This window comes from Corvus brachyrhynchos, unplaced genomic scaffold (assembly GCF_000691975.1).
Source record: "Corvus brachyrhynchos isolate BGI_N302 unplaced genomic scaffold, ASM69197v1 scaffold317, whole genome shotgun sequence".
NCBI classification, from domain to species: domain Eukaryota; kingdom Metazoa; phylum Chordata; class Aves; order Passeriformes; family Corvidae; genus Corvus; species Corvus brachyrhynchos.
Genome location: NW_008239295.1, coordinates 847558 through 864677, shown reverse-complemented (window position 1 = coordinate 864677; position 17120 = coordinate 847558). Strand labels below are relative to the sequence as shown.

Below are 17120 nucleotides of genomic sequence, written 5' to 3'. Positions count from 1 at the left end.
CCTTCCGTCCTTCCTTCCTTCCTTCCTTCCTTCCTTCCTTCCTTCCTTCCTTCCTTCCTCCCTCCCTCCCTCCCTCCCTCTCTGCCTTCTTGCCTTCCTCCCTGCCTGCCTTCCTGCCTGCCTTCCTTCCTGCCTGCCTTCCTTCCTGCCTGCCTGCCTGCCTTCCTGCCTACCTGCCTTCATCCCTCCCTCCCTCGCTGAGGAGAGAAAACCTTGAGTTTAAAGCTCGTATCCTTTTCTGCTGCACTGCACTGGTGATGTTGGAGAGGCAGCAGGACGAGAGGGAACGCTTTAGAAGGGAATAGTTTACAAGAAGAATGGATCTTTACTATTGGACTTTAAATAGACTGGGTTTAAGTCCTCCTTTAGGAAACCTGCACAGGATCAGTACTGTCTGCAGCTCCTTTACCTCCTGGAGCTGAGAAATACCTAATTTTATTTTCTTTTCAAGGCATGAGACACTGCAAAAGAGTTGGTTGATTCTTCCCTACCCAATTTCCATACTGGTGGCTTTTACTGTAGGACTTCTGGACTGAATTGAGAATGGACAGGAAGGAAAGCAAAGCATTATCACTATGCCATGTTAAGACTGGAACTGAAAAGCAGGAGTGAGCTCTAGATAACTTTCCCAGATCCCACAGTGCTGGGCTGCAGAAGAGTAGGGCCCATGTCCTGATGGGGAGGCCAATACCTTAACCTGAAGGACCATGTGGCCACACTTTATCCCCACATATTTCATAGACATAAGCTAACATGAAACTGTAAAGTTGTTTACCATCATGTTTATCACTCTGGTCGCCAGACTTTACCCTTCTGGTCTAGCCAATGCAATCAGTTTTGCTTACATTCTTAGACTGTGCTCATCACTGATTCTCTGGATGAGGCCCTTTCAATGATGCCATCTAAAATGTGGCTCGTAGCCCACGTGGATTGGCTCTCTGAGCTGCAAGGCAGCTGAAGGTTTGAAAAAGAAAATATAGGTACATATCTATTAGCAATGTGTGATTTCTGAGAAGAAAGTACATTTCAGACCTGCCCTTTGTCCTCAAAACTTTGGCCCTGTCAAGATAGAAGTGTTACTTCCTGGTCCATTATGGTGGGAGAGTTTGCTGTGCTTGAGGAAAAAGTACCACTTGCTGTAACTATCAACCTGGGGCTCTGAGGTGATGGTTTTTTATATCTTGGGCCTTGTTTCTTCAGGGTTCAAATCTAGGGCCAGCCCTGTTCAATTATTTATCAACAAGCTGGATGCAGGAGTCGAACACGCCATGAGAAATTTGCTGGTGACACCAAACTGGGAGGTGCTGTTGACTCTCTTCAGGGCCAAGAGGCCTTGCTAGGTTGGAGCATTGGGCTGTGAGCCATGGGGTGAAATTTAACAACAACAAATGCTGGATTCTGCACCTGGAACAGAGGAATGCTGGGCACAATATACACTGGGAGAGGAGTGCTCAGAGAGTTGGGCCTTTCCAACTGAAAATACTCTATTTTTCGGTTCTATTTTCTAAAGTTACACATCACCCTGGAGAGAGGGCAGTCATGCTTGATTGGTTCACACAGAGGCAGATCTGGGTGAGGATCAGAAAGCATTTGATGTGCTGCCATTGTTAAGAAAGGCTGCAGAATTTTGTCATCGATGCAGTGATGGATTTTTGTTGAAATGTGTTCAAAACCGATGATGAAATTCTTGCCAGACCAGCCACTTAAAACACTTTTAACTTTATACCATGCAGAGCACACAGTATCTCTGCCAAACCAGTGGTGAGCAGGAAGAACCTCCTGTTTGAAATCTGATTTTTACATTAACCTTATGATGCTGTGAAGTCTGACTCATGGTTCCTGAACACTCAGCCTGTGCTGCTCTCTCTAAAAGCAACCTTATTTTGAAAGGTAAGAAATGCTGCAGTAGAGGGGCAGAGGCCCAGACATCCTCACCTTGAAGCCTGTCATGGCTTTCAGGGTCTAGAAAAATCTTCAGTGAAAGTCTTGTACGTGCTTAATTTTCCCTTTCTGGTCTTCTACCACGGTAAAATAAATGTAGCAGCCTGCTGCAAAACAAATGGGACGTAATCTGCCATTTTTTCTCTTGACCATTTTGAAATAGTCTGTTCAAATGGCCAAAGAACAGCGTGCAGGCAGTTCGTGAAATCATTTTGCATGAAGGGATTTCAAAAAGCTTCCCCAAAAGCTACCTACAAGTTATTAACTCACATTTGGGGACCATCTGCCCAGTGGCTTTTCAAAATAATGCTACAAGCACACAGGCTAAAAGCAAGAAATATCTTACAAAAGCATATTTTCCAGAAAGGAAAAAAAAAAAAGAAAAGAGAAAAAAGAAAAGGAGAATTCCCCAATAATTGAGCCTTACCTTTTGTTGTACCCTAGGTGATAAATCAAAAGGTATTTGGGAACAGAAGTGTATCTGGGGCATTGCCACAACACAAGTATGTTCTGAGAATCATCTTGCAGTTTCTGTTGCAGATTTTTGGCCTATTTTGCTCCTGCTACATTTGTTTGGGGAAAAGGCAGTGCATGTAACAGGGACAGTACTGTGGCTCTTCAGATTTTACAGGCGAGAATTTACACCAAGTTTTCTTCTGTAGAGAATGCCCAGAGATTGGAAAGAGGTTTTTTCCTAAAGCTTCATGGCTTCACCTACGTGGGAACACTTGGGAAGTGTAATCTGAATGGATATTAGAAAAAATTAGTTCTTGATTATGATGACTCAAAATGTTGCACACTCCTTTGTGGATAATCACATTTGGAATAAGGGTAGGCCTGACTTATGTGTAACTGAGTCCACTTGGGAATACTAAAACAAATTTCATCTTTATTATTTGAAAGGAGAATGGCTGTGCAGGGACTACCCAGGACACAGATGGCTTTTTCCTAGGTAGACAATCCCCATTGTTAAAAGTCATCTCAGAAGTCAGGGGGGACACTGAAGTTATTGCAAACAGAGATGCCATCTCCATAATTTGCTGTACACAAAGGGAACACTTCAACAAGGTGCTGAGCAACATTTTTTTGATGCATTCCTTTTATCCTGTGTGGGTGTTGAGGGCCATCAGTATCACCCATGGTGAAGTACAGGTGGCATGGAGGGTGACCTGTGCTGCTCAGTACCAGTTATGTCATAGCTGTTACCAAATTTCATAGGCATTGAATGAAGAGTAACTTAATCCTATAAGGGATACAAAACCTGTACCATTCTTAGCTGCAGAGCACTAACCCCTAGGATCAGTCCAGGGTGGGGATGATAAAGAGCCATACAAAAAGGCTGAGAGAACTGGGGTTGTTCAGCCTGGAGAAGGGAAGGCTTTGGGGTGACCTCATTGTGGCTTTGCAGTGCCTGAAGGGAGCCCACAGGAAAGATGGAGAGAGACTCTTGACAAGGGCCTGGAGTGACAGGACAAGGGGGAATGGCTTCACACTGACAGAGAGCAGGTTTAGATTGCATATTGGGAAGAAATTCTTCCCTGTGAGGGTGCTGAGGCCCTGGCACAGGTTTCCCAGAGAAGCTGGGGCTGCCCCATCCCTGGCAGTGTCCAGGGCCAGGTTGGATGGGGCTCTGAGCAACCTGGGGTAGTGGAAGGTGTCCCTGCCCATGGCAGGGGGATGGAACTGGATGATCTTTAAGGTCCCTTCCAACTCAAACCATTCCATGATTCTAAGACTGGAATTTGGACCAGAGAGATGCCCACTCCACCCTTACCTGATTCAAATTATATTTGGACTCTGAAGATCTGTTGTGCTGTAGAATTGAATGGATATTTTGCAACTGGCTTCAGCAGACAGAGGGAGCATGAAATAGCACTGCTGCTGTTTTTGGTACTTTCCCACTGCTAGGTGGATGGAGTAAGGGTCGGTCTCAGCTGTGTTTTGAACTAGTGGCAAGAATCACTTTGGAAAAGGAGCAGGATGAGTCAATTATTCCTCACTGTCAGCTTGGAGCCTAAATTATGAATCAGTCTGTTTCTGTGGTCTCTTATATAAGGCTGGGTGTCACTGTCAGTCCATAATGCTTAAGCTGGAAAAAATGGAGCTGGAGAAGGTAGGAACAATTCAAGGCAAATGGGACTTTTGGACTCCCCCTAAGAAAACTTAACTGAGGGGTTGCAAGTGCTGAACTGATGTGTAAAGACCTTGCCAAATTAGTACTTACTATTTGAAAAGATAGCTGGAATAGCAATCTATTCCATGATTTTATCTTCTGTAGTTTAGAATCTGGATATTCCCTTCAGTGTGCTGGCCCTTTGGAATCCAGTTAAGTTTTTGGCTTCTCTGATTACCTGTGTCACTCAGTTCCATAGCCTAATTACATCTTGTGTTTAAAAGTAATTACTTTCCCCTGCTTTTAAATTTTCTGCTGTGGATCATTCACACATCTCCTGTAAGGCTTCCTATTCAGTTTTAAACTCCAGCACCTAAAGCTGGATCCTAAAATGGGCTGATCCACAGATTGCAGTAAAGATGATATTTTCACTCTCTTTTACTCATGCACCCTGTCACCATTACAGCTTTGGCTGCACCCTGTGTAGTGAACACAAGCCTTCACTTTGCAGGTAGTGAAACTTCACTGCTGGTCTCTCCCAGGTAGAATTTAGAGCACTGACCCGAAGTGGTGGCAGCCAGGTCTCTTGAATATTCATTGTTGGTTAAGTGTCAGGCTGATTCAGATTTAATCTGGGCTGGCTTCTTGTTGACCAGCATCACTACAAATACCCAGAACATGTTTTTTCAGAAGACAAATGTTTAGATCTCTGTGATACATGTGAGGATTTTTTCTTACACGTTATGCAGCTGCAAGTTTTATTGGCCATTTTGCTGTGTGTTCACCCAGCTTTTTCCTCTTTCTCTGAAGGATCTCAACATTCTTTTTGTCCCAGCTACTCTAAATGAATTGAGCATTTGCAGGCTACTCTGTCTCATTTCTATTTTTCCAAAGAAAATTTAGATACTCAGTCGAACACAACTGCCAGGGAGCCTTGCCTGGTCTTCTCCCATGATTGCACCTAGTGTGTCACTCACTGAGAGGGGACATTCAGCCTTTCTTGAAGCAGGTGCAGGCTTCACAGGAAGAAATCCCTTTCGGTACCTGAAGGGATAAAGGGGCAGAGGAATTTTTTACAAATGGAGTGACAGGACAAGGGGGAATGGCTTCACCCTGACAGAGAGCAGGTTTAGATTGGGTATTAGGAAGAAATTCTTCCCTCTGAGGGTGGTGAGGCCCTGGCCCAGTTGCCCAGAGGAGTTGTGGCTGCCCCCATGCCCTCTCCTGAAACATCTTTTGCTCCTTTTCAGTTTGTGAATGGCTTAGTTCTTCATACAACCACCAGAGTCATTAGCAAGACTGCCTCACCAAGCTGCCCTGTTAGTTCTGACAGCCTCCATGAGTCAGAGCAACACCTCCCACAAGCTCGAGCAACACCTGTGGAAGTCACACACTGTCAGACTCAACACTGCCTTGTGCCAGCCTCAATTTGCCTTTGTCATAGGCAAACCTGACCTGATGCTGCATTTTATGAGGGGAGTTGCTGTTGTTTCAGTAAAGCCTGTGTTTTTCTGATGGGAAGCTGCTCCTGGGCTACATTCCCAGTTCACAGAGATAAAGTCTGTGCCCACAGAGCCTGTGTAGGAGCAGGAACAGAGGAAAGGCAGTGCCACAGAAAGATTGCTCTCATACTGCTGAATGTATCAAGGGTGATCTAATTAAGCTGGAGATGAAAGAGTTAATCCAGACCTTGCCATGGCAGCCAAAGGGTGCACTTTGGGTAATTGCCAGTGTCTGGCTTAAAAACAGTTAAGTCACAGTCCTGATGCAGTGGAAGACACTTGGTGTGGTGCCACTGACTTGGTGGGGGTCAGAACTGAGCTCAGGGCTCAGTTTAGACATTTTGGACAGCACGGTTCAAGTAGAGGTTACTGATCTCTGCCAAGAACTTAAAACTGAATCCAGCCCCCACAGAATTGGGTGGTTCCTTAGGAAAGTTTGTTAGGCTTGTCAGTATTGACACTGGATTTCTGATGTATGTTTGCTGAATTACTCTTTCGATAAAACCCCTTATTAAGCAAGTCTGCTCTCCACCTGGTGCTGATCTGACTGAAAATACAGCGAGATTGGCAACTCATTAATTCATGGACAGGATAAGTATAAAATTTGCATAAATCAGTTAATACTAGAAAGTACAAGACTTGTAGTTTCTTAAAAAAGCAAACTGTGAACCTTTCCTCTTAGGACAGAAACTCTTTGTGAGATGGAGAAATATCTCACACGTTTCTCGTGCCGAAAGATCAAGTAGTGATGTTTGGGTTTTTCAGATTCCTTTCCCATTAATTCTTGTTCCAAATATAGAACTGTATTTGTCTTGAAACTGGTGACATTTCACGTTCAAGGCAAAATTCCTGCTCTTTAATGATGTGGTTTTATTTTTAAGGCTTTAATCTTACATCAGTGATTTTAAGTGCTTTTCAGTGATGCTCTGAGCGAGGAACTACCATCCTTCTTTGCTGTTTTCAGTTCCAGATGACATTTTTATCCAATAGTAGGCATCCATTTGCCATGAAGACTGAGTTCCAGGGAATGCAGTGTACAGACATGAGGCAATTTTGATCATTGCTCTCTGGAAATTACAGTGGTTATATACATTTCAGTATTTAGTTTGCCTTCTGGATTGCATCTCTGTCTTCTGAGTCACTAGAAGAAAATCACACTAGGTGTTTTTTTTTTTTCTGGAATATTTAAAATCTTGCGTAAAATGAACCACCCTGCTCCAGCTTGTAGGAAGGCCTCCTCCTCAGCCTCTCCTGGAAGTTACTGTCTGTGAGAGGTGGCAAAGAGTTCGTCTCCCATATGGTTGACGAAACCTTTGCCAGAGAACTCTGGATTGAATCAGGAACACTTCCATGAAAAATGTATCTTCCAAGCACCTAACAATCCTCCAGAAAAAAAACAGTTCATGGACAAAGTCCTTCGCTTTGCTCTATCCAATGTTCCAGCTGACCACAAAAGTGTCCCTGCATCTTCCTTTCCTTTTGTTTGGAGGAGGGGAGTGGGAGGAAGTGCAGAGACCAACTCAGTGTGAAAGGAAAGCTGCTCTTTGCAAGTCATTTCCTGACTGTTCTGAGTGATTGCTTTCACTGAATCCTTAGGGCTGGAAGGGGCCTCTGGAGATCATCCATTCCAACCAGGCACGGTCACCTGGAGCAGGTGACACAGGAACACCCACCTGGATGGTGGGTTTGGAATGTTTCCAGGTGGGTTTAGAATGTCTCCAGAGGGAGACTCCATTCCCTCCCTGGGAAGCTGTTCCAGTGCTCTGCCACCCTCAATGGAAAGAAGTTCTTCATCATGTTGAGGGGAAACTTCTTGTGTTTAGTTTACGGCCATTGCTCCTCGTCCTGTCGCTGGGCACCACTGAAGAGGGCCTGTCACCACCCTCTTGGCGCCCTCTTTGAGATATTTTTATGTCCTTTCCTGACCTTTTGTGCACCTCAGGTGATAAGACAGAGTTGAAAGGTAAGATATGGAAAGGGTTCCTCTTGATTCTTAGAGTCCACTTAGAACAGCTGCAGGCAAAGACAGGTTCAGAACAGGAGATTGCAGCTCAGGACAAACCTTACTCTAAAGGACTGCTGACAGGTGTTTGACAGCAAAAACTTATTTAACTCAGTAGTACCAAGAGCCTCTCTGTTAAATAGAAAGCTCACAGCAGGACACTGCTGCACTAACAAGGTTTTCTCTGGCTGCTCCAATTCCCTTTAGGTTTTTTTTATTATTTTTTTTTCAGTAATCGTCTTTCAAACTGCAGCAGCATTTGTTGTCCTGAGGTGCTGACTCCAGTGGAAGAGATTTTAGTGGAAGCTTCTCCTGCAGTGTGCACAGGCTTCATTTCAGGTCAGCAATCATGTCCTCCTCAGCCTCTCCTGGGGCTCTTGCATTGATCATCCTCCAGCTGCAGGAATTGTCTGAGAGGAAGGGCATGACTGTTGTGTTGAAATCACATTTCTAGACTGAGGGTGGACTGAGGGAAGCTTCTGCCCTTTGGATTCAGGGGAGACCTGACATTTGGATGTGGCGTGGAAGCCGTCAGCCTTCCTGCTCCATCATGCACATCTGCCCCCCTCCAGGCAGCCAGTTATGTTGGGAAGGCAAAAGAGGAGAGGGCAGAGCATGTGACGGGTGGCTTGAGCTGGTGTTTGGGTTCTGAGCGACAAAGTCTCTGCTGGATGAGGTTGTTTCACCAACAAAAGGCTCATTGACTGCTCTGAGTCATCATCAGCAGTCCATGTGAAGGACTTGAGTTGATGTGACCCGAGTAGGAAGTTTGACCCAGGGCAAATCTGGAGAATAAAACATCCACAAAGATAAAACATGCTTTGTGTTTTCCAGTGTTACCTGGAGAGCCAGATGGGAGAAAAAAGAAAAAGCAGGAGGCCAGAGGATCTAAAAGGTTGTGAGAAAGGGCTATTTGACATCCTTTGCTATGTTTGCCTGTGAAAGCTGGAATAACACAAATGATCCTTCTGCTAAACTGACTCCAGAACCAAGCTGACTCCTACCTGCCTCCTCAACAAAAAAGGGGATTACTTTGGCTAGACACATCCTAAGGTCCTGGAGAGCCCATTGCTTCACTACCTGCATGAGGGGAATCTTGCTACTGAGTTAGGATTTTTTTCCCCCCTTCCCAAGATAAACACCTTTTTTTGGCAAGATGTAAACATTCTGTGGACAAAGCTTCTCTGACACCTTTCAATGAAGTTCATTTTTGAAAGTGGCAGGGCAAAAAAGGAGGAAACGTCTTCTAGAGTGAGATTTAGAGGTCATTTTCTGGTATGATATTTTTTTTTGAAGGGTGATATGGTGTCCAATTGCTGCCTAAAGTACTCCCTCTAGCCCAGGGAATATTTGCTTGTTCATATAAAGAGTGAACCTTCTGTGCTTTTGGCTGCTGACTGGTTAGAAAATGCCCTCAGGAAGGTGGAGATGGAAGTTCAGATACAGGGAAGGGAGAGAATTGTGATTCTTGAGCAGGGGCTCTTACCACTCAATGGGAAGGTAAGAGAAAATAATTATGCTTCCTCTGATCAGACTCATTTCTGGGAGGAGGTAGAATTTAAGTTCCTAACTAGCAAACTCCATGCTACTTCTGGATGTAAAGAGAAGGCAGAGTTCAGGCACTTGGGGAACTGAATCCACTGGGAAGTGTGAGTGCAGGGTTCTACAGCAGCAGACTGTACTGGGGTTCATATGTTCCGCCTTTGGGATCACGGTAGCTATATGTGCAATTAGTAAGGATTTAAACATCTAATTCCTCCTGTGACCTTCCCATCCCACTTCAGGGAACTGTGGTTTGGCCTCAGGAAGTATCAATCCTGGATGGTCTGCCTAGTGTGGCATCAAGGACCATATCCCTGAGGTGATAACCAAGAAAGTGTAGGGAACAGCTCTTTTACTCATCTTGAATTACATTCACCTCTCACAAGCCCTTTCTCACCTCACAGGCTGAGCCCTGTATTTTTACTAAAGGCTGGTGCAGTGCCAGCTTTCCACGAGATTGTCTGGAACTTGGACTTGTATCCAGTGGATTCACTAAGGCTGTGAAAACAAGGAAGAACTGCAACCCTCACAAGTGCTGAAGACAGTTTGCTAAAGGGATTCAACAGTCAGTGCAGGTGCATGATAAATCAGTAAATTCTGCTGCCTCTCTGTGTTTTCCAGAGCGACCTGGAGCTCCAGCAGGAGCGGTGCTCTCCAGATGGCTCTCCACGTCTTCCCTAACACACCAGTGAGCCAGGAGACCGAGGCAGAAATTCCAGTGTGGGGAGGGTGTGAGTCATGAGATGGTGAGTGAAGGAAACAGCAGGATAAAAATAACAGAGCCCAGTATGATGCAGAATATTAATCCCTTACCCTGTGTTATCCTCGCTTGTATTACAGGCGCTACTCTGCTCTAGCGTAGATGCTCTGCTGCTCAAAAAGATTATGGCTCAGGATGCCAGATTGCAGGGACTCCTAATACTTGTGCTTTTAAGTTGGCTGAAAATTCTTAATCAAGAAGTTCCTGCTGTAGAAAATATGTAATCAAAGAGTGTCAAAATGCTACATTTGTATTTTTCATGTTTACATGAAAATGTTGATTTCAGTTAATTTGACTTCAACTAAAAAATTGATTTATGCAAAATTTAAATGAGTAAAGTCCCTTTCATTTTCCAACCTTCTTTTTTTTTCCCCTCTCTCCTTCTTCCTTCCTGCCAAAGGAGAAAAGAAAGGAGAAGACTATGAAAATACTATGAAAAACCCACATAAAATTCAACTTTGATTCTAGCTAACATAAATCTGTAGGTAAAAAAAAGGAAAAGTGAAATTGGCAAAATAAAATTTAAAAAAAAAGCGCCAAGTATTTTATTTTGACAAAATGGATCTCTCTTTTTCTACTCAAATCTGCCATCAGATTTGCTGAGCTTTGTTCTGAGATCACTCACAACAAAATCAGGAGCCCTTTTAGGGAGCATTTCCAGCTCAGCCAGTGTGAGCTTTCTAACCCAGTCCCCTTGACATCTCCTCTAATCACTGGGCAGTGATCTTCAAAGAGCTCTTGGGATCTTAGGAAGCCTCTTGCTCTGTTATTTTTCAATTCAGTCAGGAATCTGGGCACCATAAAGACAGAAGGAGCTTTTCCTTTAACTTCAAAGAGTGCCAGCTCTGGCACTGAGGCTTCACTGCAGATTAACACATGGGGAGCTCTTCTGACAGAAACTGCCCTTGTTATTTCAGGGTGCGGAGAACTGTTTATTTCATTTCACACATATTCAGTTCAAAACCTTTCCAAAGGATTTCACTTCGCTGCTTTTTTGTCGTTGGTTTGTTTTTTTCTTTTCCATGTAAGTCACCTTTGGGCTTAAGTTCACTTTCAAGACTGTGGAAAACTTTATCAAAACTGGGGAACAGCCCTCTGAGGCAGGCAGGGAGGTGGCTGTGTGGTCCCCACGCTGCAGGACTCACAGTGTGAATGACTAATATTTGTAGGGCTCTCTCTCCTCTTTACCCTTTCAGGGCTGCTTTATGAAGTGGAGCATTAGCACACATGCTGAAAGAAGGCACCATTCAATTGTGATAGATTTAAGCTGTCTGTGTGTAAAATCATGTGGTTCAGGTGTGCAGTTATGGTCAGAGTACTCCTTGCTCCCTTTCAGACCCCATTGAAACCAACTTCTTTGATCCCACTAAGCTGAAAAATCCCTCTTTTTCTGCTTCTTTCTTTTCTATTTTGTCTTACAGAGGCTGCCTGGGAAGCTACTTGGGAATAGCTTTTCTGGTTTTAAATACTCTTCTTAAGCAATCTCCTGTTATTTTTTACTTCCATATTCCCATCTATTTAACTTATTCCTGTATACCAAGGCTTTTTATTTTCCAATGCGTAAAGAAAGAAAGACTTATTTTGGAAGTTCTACAAAAATGGGAGTCATTGTAATCATGATTTGATGTCCTTGGAACGCACTTTATTTACTATTTGTTTTTATTAGGACATTGTTTGAACGTAACTTTAAGCCCAGTAAGGTTCCAGGACTAATCTTCTGGGAGAGGATATTTATGGTCCATATTTTCAGAGAGGGAGATTGGAAGTAGAAAAGGGCTTAAGTATTTAGGCCTCGCTTCAGCTCTGAAGGCAGGGGAAATCTGCAAGTAGTCTCTTGACCAGTCGAAGTAGTCGGTGGCATGTGCAGATGCCCAGCACCAAGGGGCACTTGCATTCCATGTGTGCTCAATTCCAAGCAGAAACATGGGCCTCAGACTGTGTGCATTACTGCAGGGGAACTGACCTATTTTTCTGAAGAGGAAAAATCTACCATAAAAATCTAATTTGAAAGGATTGTGGGAGTGGAAACAGGGCTGTTTTTTCTCTAGGATATTTGGTTATGCAAACAAATTGATGAAGAAGAAAATTCCAGCAGGAAAACCACTAATGGTGCTCGGTGCCACTCGATTAATTGTAACACTCCTGAAAGGAAAGTGAAATAACAGTGAACCTTTCAGAGAATCAGAGAATCATAGAATGGCCTGGGTTGGAAGGGACCTTAAAGATCCTCTAGTTCCAACCCCCTGCCATGGGAAAGGACACCTTCCACTTTGTTCTAAGCTATCATTTTGTATCCAGTGTGGAGCCTAATGATTTTTCCTCATTACTTACTGCAGCTTTTTGCATGACAGTCTCCCGATTGCTTTCCTCCTGCAGACGCTGACCATTAGGAAGACACTGCTGCAGAGTCTGAAACCAAACCAGCCTATTCCTTGTTCTCAAGTCATCTTGGGTTGGAAGCTGCCGAAACACTTCCTTCTGGATAAATAACTGTGATGTCCCCATCATCCCCAGAATTGGATTTCTTCACTGGGATTGCTGAAACACTGGTCTGCTCCAAGGTTTCTCTCATAGAGGAATTGTTCAGCTCCGCAACAGGAGTGAGAAAAGTTTAAATGCTTTGGGCTCACTCCCAGGCACAAGACTTATTATTTGAGCTTTTGTTTGGAAATAAATTGAGTTCTTGTCAGAGATTTGGCATCTTCTCCCATGGTTCTTACATATCAAACTTTCTCATCATTCTGGAAGAAGATTCAAGTGTTTGTTCTCTTTCTTTTACTGGCACTCTTCTTTGTTTATTTATTTTGTATTCTTGAGATGTGCTGCATCTCTGGAGTTTGTATTTCTACCTTTAGCGTAAAAACGCTGTACATACAAGTCTAGAATGAATCTGAAGATTAGTCTAATTTTTCATGTGACTTTGACTTGAACATTTTTCTGTTTATGTTTATATTGCTATTTCAAATATGTGCATTGCCTGTATTCTTTATGCCTTTTCCCCATCTATAACTCAATAAAATAATGTCCCCATTCTGCAGAACCATATCACATGTGTGACAGTGACAACAGTTTCTGAGTAATAATGACTGATAATTTTAAATGTGTTAATCTATATTTATATCTATTTCTGTATATCTGTCTGTCACAGCCTGAAATTCTTCTGATGTGGGATTTGAGATGGTGAAAAAATTACCAGCGAGTGGTAAGCTCGGCTCGGGGATAATTCTTCATAAACCTGTTTGGACTTGAAAGGTAGATTGTCCTGCTCCCTAAAGGCTTATGTTCTTTATTTCAGTTCTCATCCATGGCTAAATTTAGAACTGATATTACATGAATCAGTGGAGTGTCACCCATTTCACCAGAGAAGTTTGTGTGAGGACAGTACTTCCCTGTGCTACTCTTGGAACTGGATGCTGTAGGACCTGGCCCTGCCTTGTTAGAGTGCTTAAGGCAGATTCTCAGCTGGCATGAACCAGCCTAATTTCCTTGACATTAGTGGAGCTCTGCTGTTTTTTGCTCACTGAACACCTCAGAGTTTATCTGCATTTAAATGAAACTTGTTTCTCTGAAGCGCAAACTTTTTAAAGGAATTTGTTGGGTTGTTTCTAACCCTCTCTACTAAGGAACAGAGTACCATGACCTGGGAGATCTGTGGGCTGATGCAAGCCTTAGGCCTTTAACTGGAGGGCTTCATCCTTGTCACATGGATCTTCCAGTTCTTCCAAGTCCCTTGATTTTCTTTTGCTGGATAGATCCAGTGAAGTACTCAGCTCTGTGCTGAGGCATAGTCCTGACTGACATGAACAGATGCACAAGTGGATTCAGGACTGAGGCTTTAATGAGGAGGTTTCTGAGTCTCTGGAAACAGGCTTTGATCTTAGAGTGAACTTATCAAAATTCTGAGCGCTCTGAGCATTCGTGGACATTAAAGTCCCTCAGAGCAAGGACATGAAACCATTCAGTGTCTCTCTTGCTTTGGGGAGATTCAGCTTTTTTTTTTTTGGCATATTTGTTAAAAGGCATTCACTGCCAGGAGAAACTTGAGGCCATTGTACAATGCTGGCTTTTTACTGCTGTAATATTGCTTTGGGTCTCAAAGGTTTAGTGAAGTCAGTGGGAAATTTTCTATCACTTTCAGTGTGTTGGGAACATGTCCTTGCTGCAAGAAAGACCCCATCAAATACAGCTATTTACAAAGCAAAGAGGGAAGGACATTTCTCGTCCTTGTCTATTTAATGCTGTATGCCAAGCCTCTGTTCAGGATTTTAAATCGTACAAATTGCAAAGTGTCCCATCCAAATAGAATGAAGGCTGAACCCACTCAAGCTGTGGGATATTTACCACAGGGAATGGGCAATAGGACCTCCAAGGGGAAGCCTGAGGATTGTGAGTGGTGACAGTGGTGATGGGGACAGGTGACTTGTCAGACTTACCTACACCTCCATCACTGAACTGAGTGGAGCTCTATTTTCCCATGTACCCCAAAATGACAGCTCCTGATTCCTCTTACATCTTGGAGGCATAGTATACACAACTAGACATCTCCAATCAGAAACAAGATATATTCCTGTAAACAAACATCTGGGGCTGGTTTATAATTAGGGTTTCTATTTATAGGTCATCATCTTTCACTTAGGTGCGCTACTGCTGCTGTTTTGCCAAAAGCATGCTCATTAATTTCTTTCTAGCTTCTCCTTGTCATTATTAGAGGATAGGAAGCATGTTCATGGTTTAATAAGCTTGAGTTTCAGACTAGGCTAATCAAATCATTTTGGTCATTTTATCAGTTTTTAATTTGCAATAAGAGATTCAATTTAGATGAAAATATCTTCAACCTGAAAAGGGGATTTTGCTTAGAAGTTGACTGTCCTTAACCAGCTGCCAGCTCTGTGCTTGGGCTTTGTGCCTGTAGTTACAGGAAAAAAGGTCCAAGGTAGTCAGGAAACACAACAGAAGCCTCCTAATGATAAGAAAGTGACGGACTGAAATCCACCGAGGTGAATGTGGTGCAAAGACCTGTCTAGGACAGGACTCTTAATCCCAGGATCCAGTCCCATAGCCTTGTGAGCGTGTTTGCAGCAGAGGAACCTTGCAGCGCATGTGCCTGCCATCAGCCTGAATCGGCTGCCAACACTCTGCCGAGCACTGAGTTCATTCATTTTTATTGCTGGGTTTTCAGGAGGCAAGATGAGCAAAATCAACATCAATCTCCAACAGATGGGACTAGAGGAGGGCAGCTGCAGGCATACGGTGCACTACATACGGCAGGCGAGCGCACGTGGAATCCTCTGCCCCCGGAGCTCCGGCATTTCCGCTACACAGGCAGCAGGAAAATACAATTATCTGAATTAACTGCCCGCAAATCCCCGTGCCTTGTGCTGCCCAGTTGGGAATTCAGGCAGGACTCGGGGAACACTGAGCACAGAGGTGCAATTCCTCACGTGGCAGCGGTGAAAATCTCCTGCCTTTTCTTTTTTGTTCTTGGTAGCTCATTCTATTTTGTTTTTACCTTTCAGGCTGGCAAATGACATTACAGCACAGGCATGCAGAAAATAAAATGCAGCAGAAACATGTGTGAACAAGATTACTAGGGCAAAAGAGTGCCTCTCAGCACATTAGCTGCACTGGGGGATGTGAGGCTGGGGCAGGGCTGGGAGCATTTTTTGCCTGGGTAGAGGAGATGCAGGCAGAAGATATTAATGATGTGCTCTGATAGAGCTGCTTTCACCCTGCTCATTGAGTGCAGACAAACTGAGGGTGGGAAAGGAGCACAAAGAGTTTGATTTGTTTGGGGTATTTTTATTATCCTTTCCCCCCCAAAATATTGCCTTGGAATCATGTTGGATTTTCACAACTTTCAGGGATCTCAGCTGTCATTTTGCTGTCTCTCATGTGCGGACCCACACACACTTGGCTCTGTGGGACACAAGGATGGGACACGGGAGCTGCTGTAGGATGAGAAATCTGATAACGACCAAAAATGTTTTGTTGGTGATAGGGAGGGGATACTTTTGGTTGGGTTCTTTGCTGTTGGTTTAAAATGCTTGAGGGTTGTTGATACAAGCCCTGTCTGCCCAGTCTGTCTGAAGAGCTGTGATCTCTTACTTTCGAGAGCTCTGCATGAGGAAGGGGCCACAGGAGAAATAAAATTAGCTTGTGTTTTTAAAAAAACAACATAACCACATCACAACAAATCCTCCACCTTTCTGCTTGCTGGCAGAATCTCTGCTCCCTCCCACACAGCCCCAGCTGGAGAGCCTTTACTTGCAGCAAAACCACTCTGGTGGTGACAGTCCCTTTCCACTCACTGCTCCCTTTTCCTTCCCTCCTAGGTAGCAGCAGCTGCCCCCACAGCCCCTCTTTTCTGCCTCTGAGGGGCTCCCCACTTATGTAATTTGCAGAAGGAAAAGGAAGAAAATACTGAATTGATGCTAGACAGGGCCAGGGTGATCTTTCTAGCCACAGAGATTAACAGGTCTGGTGCTGCAGTGAGCATGCTGCCTCACTTTCAGGTGGAGTAAAGCCTTTCACCCAGGCCCTGAACCTGCCTCACCCACAAAGCCAAGGCAGAGGAGCTCTGTGCTCATGTGCTTCTGGGTTTAAAAGTGCCTTTCAGGCCAGAGTTGAACCTGCTGTTTTGAGCCAGGCTGAGTTAATGTGTTGGGGGGAATGTGGCTGCGTGGGAGCTTTTTTGCACCTCACTGGCCAAAATCTGGTCTCTTTGGCAGTGCCAAGATCAGTGCTGCTGCTGAGGGGTCCTCTAGGGAGAGTGTCCCCTTATTCCCCTCTTTGTTGACCAGGGGAAGGAGGGAACAAGTATCTTGAGCAACCTGGTGTGGTTGAAGGTGTCCCTGCCCAGACCAGGAGGTTGGAACATGATGGTCTTTAAGGTCCCTTCCAGCCCAAAGTATTCTGTGATTCTGTGACCTTATTGAACCATGCTGAGTCCTGGCTGAGTCAAGGGCCCTTGATTTCTGTCCTTAAAGAGTAAAGCTCAAAGCAGCTTTTGGGAAGAAGAGGGGGTAGACGGCAGGAATTAATTTTCCTCTGCTCACTCTGAGGTCTGCCCCCATCGGTGAGATGGATGGCAGTGTGGAAGCTGGGAACAGATGTGTGCTCCAGCAGCTAATGAAGTGTGAGTGATTGCTTCCCTTCTTGCTTAGGAAGCACAGCAGAGTGTTCCTTTCTCTGCCACAGGCCGTCCTCCAGGACATCGGAACAGGGCTTCTAACGATCCAGTAGGGAGAAGTGTCAAAGAGT

The 17120-nt window shown here is 44.3% G+C and overlaps 1 protein-coding gene across 1 annotated transcript in view; it reads left to right on the top strand.

Annotated features, from left to right (window-relative positions):
* The window catches only part of LOC103619975 (potassium voltage-gated channel subfamily A member 5), a gene marked incomplete at its 5' end in the record, with an annotated part of 26799 nt that extends 13894 nt beyond the window's left edge, over positions 1–12905 (top strand). The window contains 2 exons of the mRNA XM_017740577.1: positions 9722–9846; positions 12237–12905. The remainder of the gene's footprint in view (positions 1–9721; positions 9847–12236) is intronic.
* Between the last annotated feature and the right edge of the window lie 4215 nt (positions 12906–17120).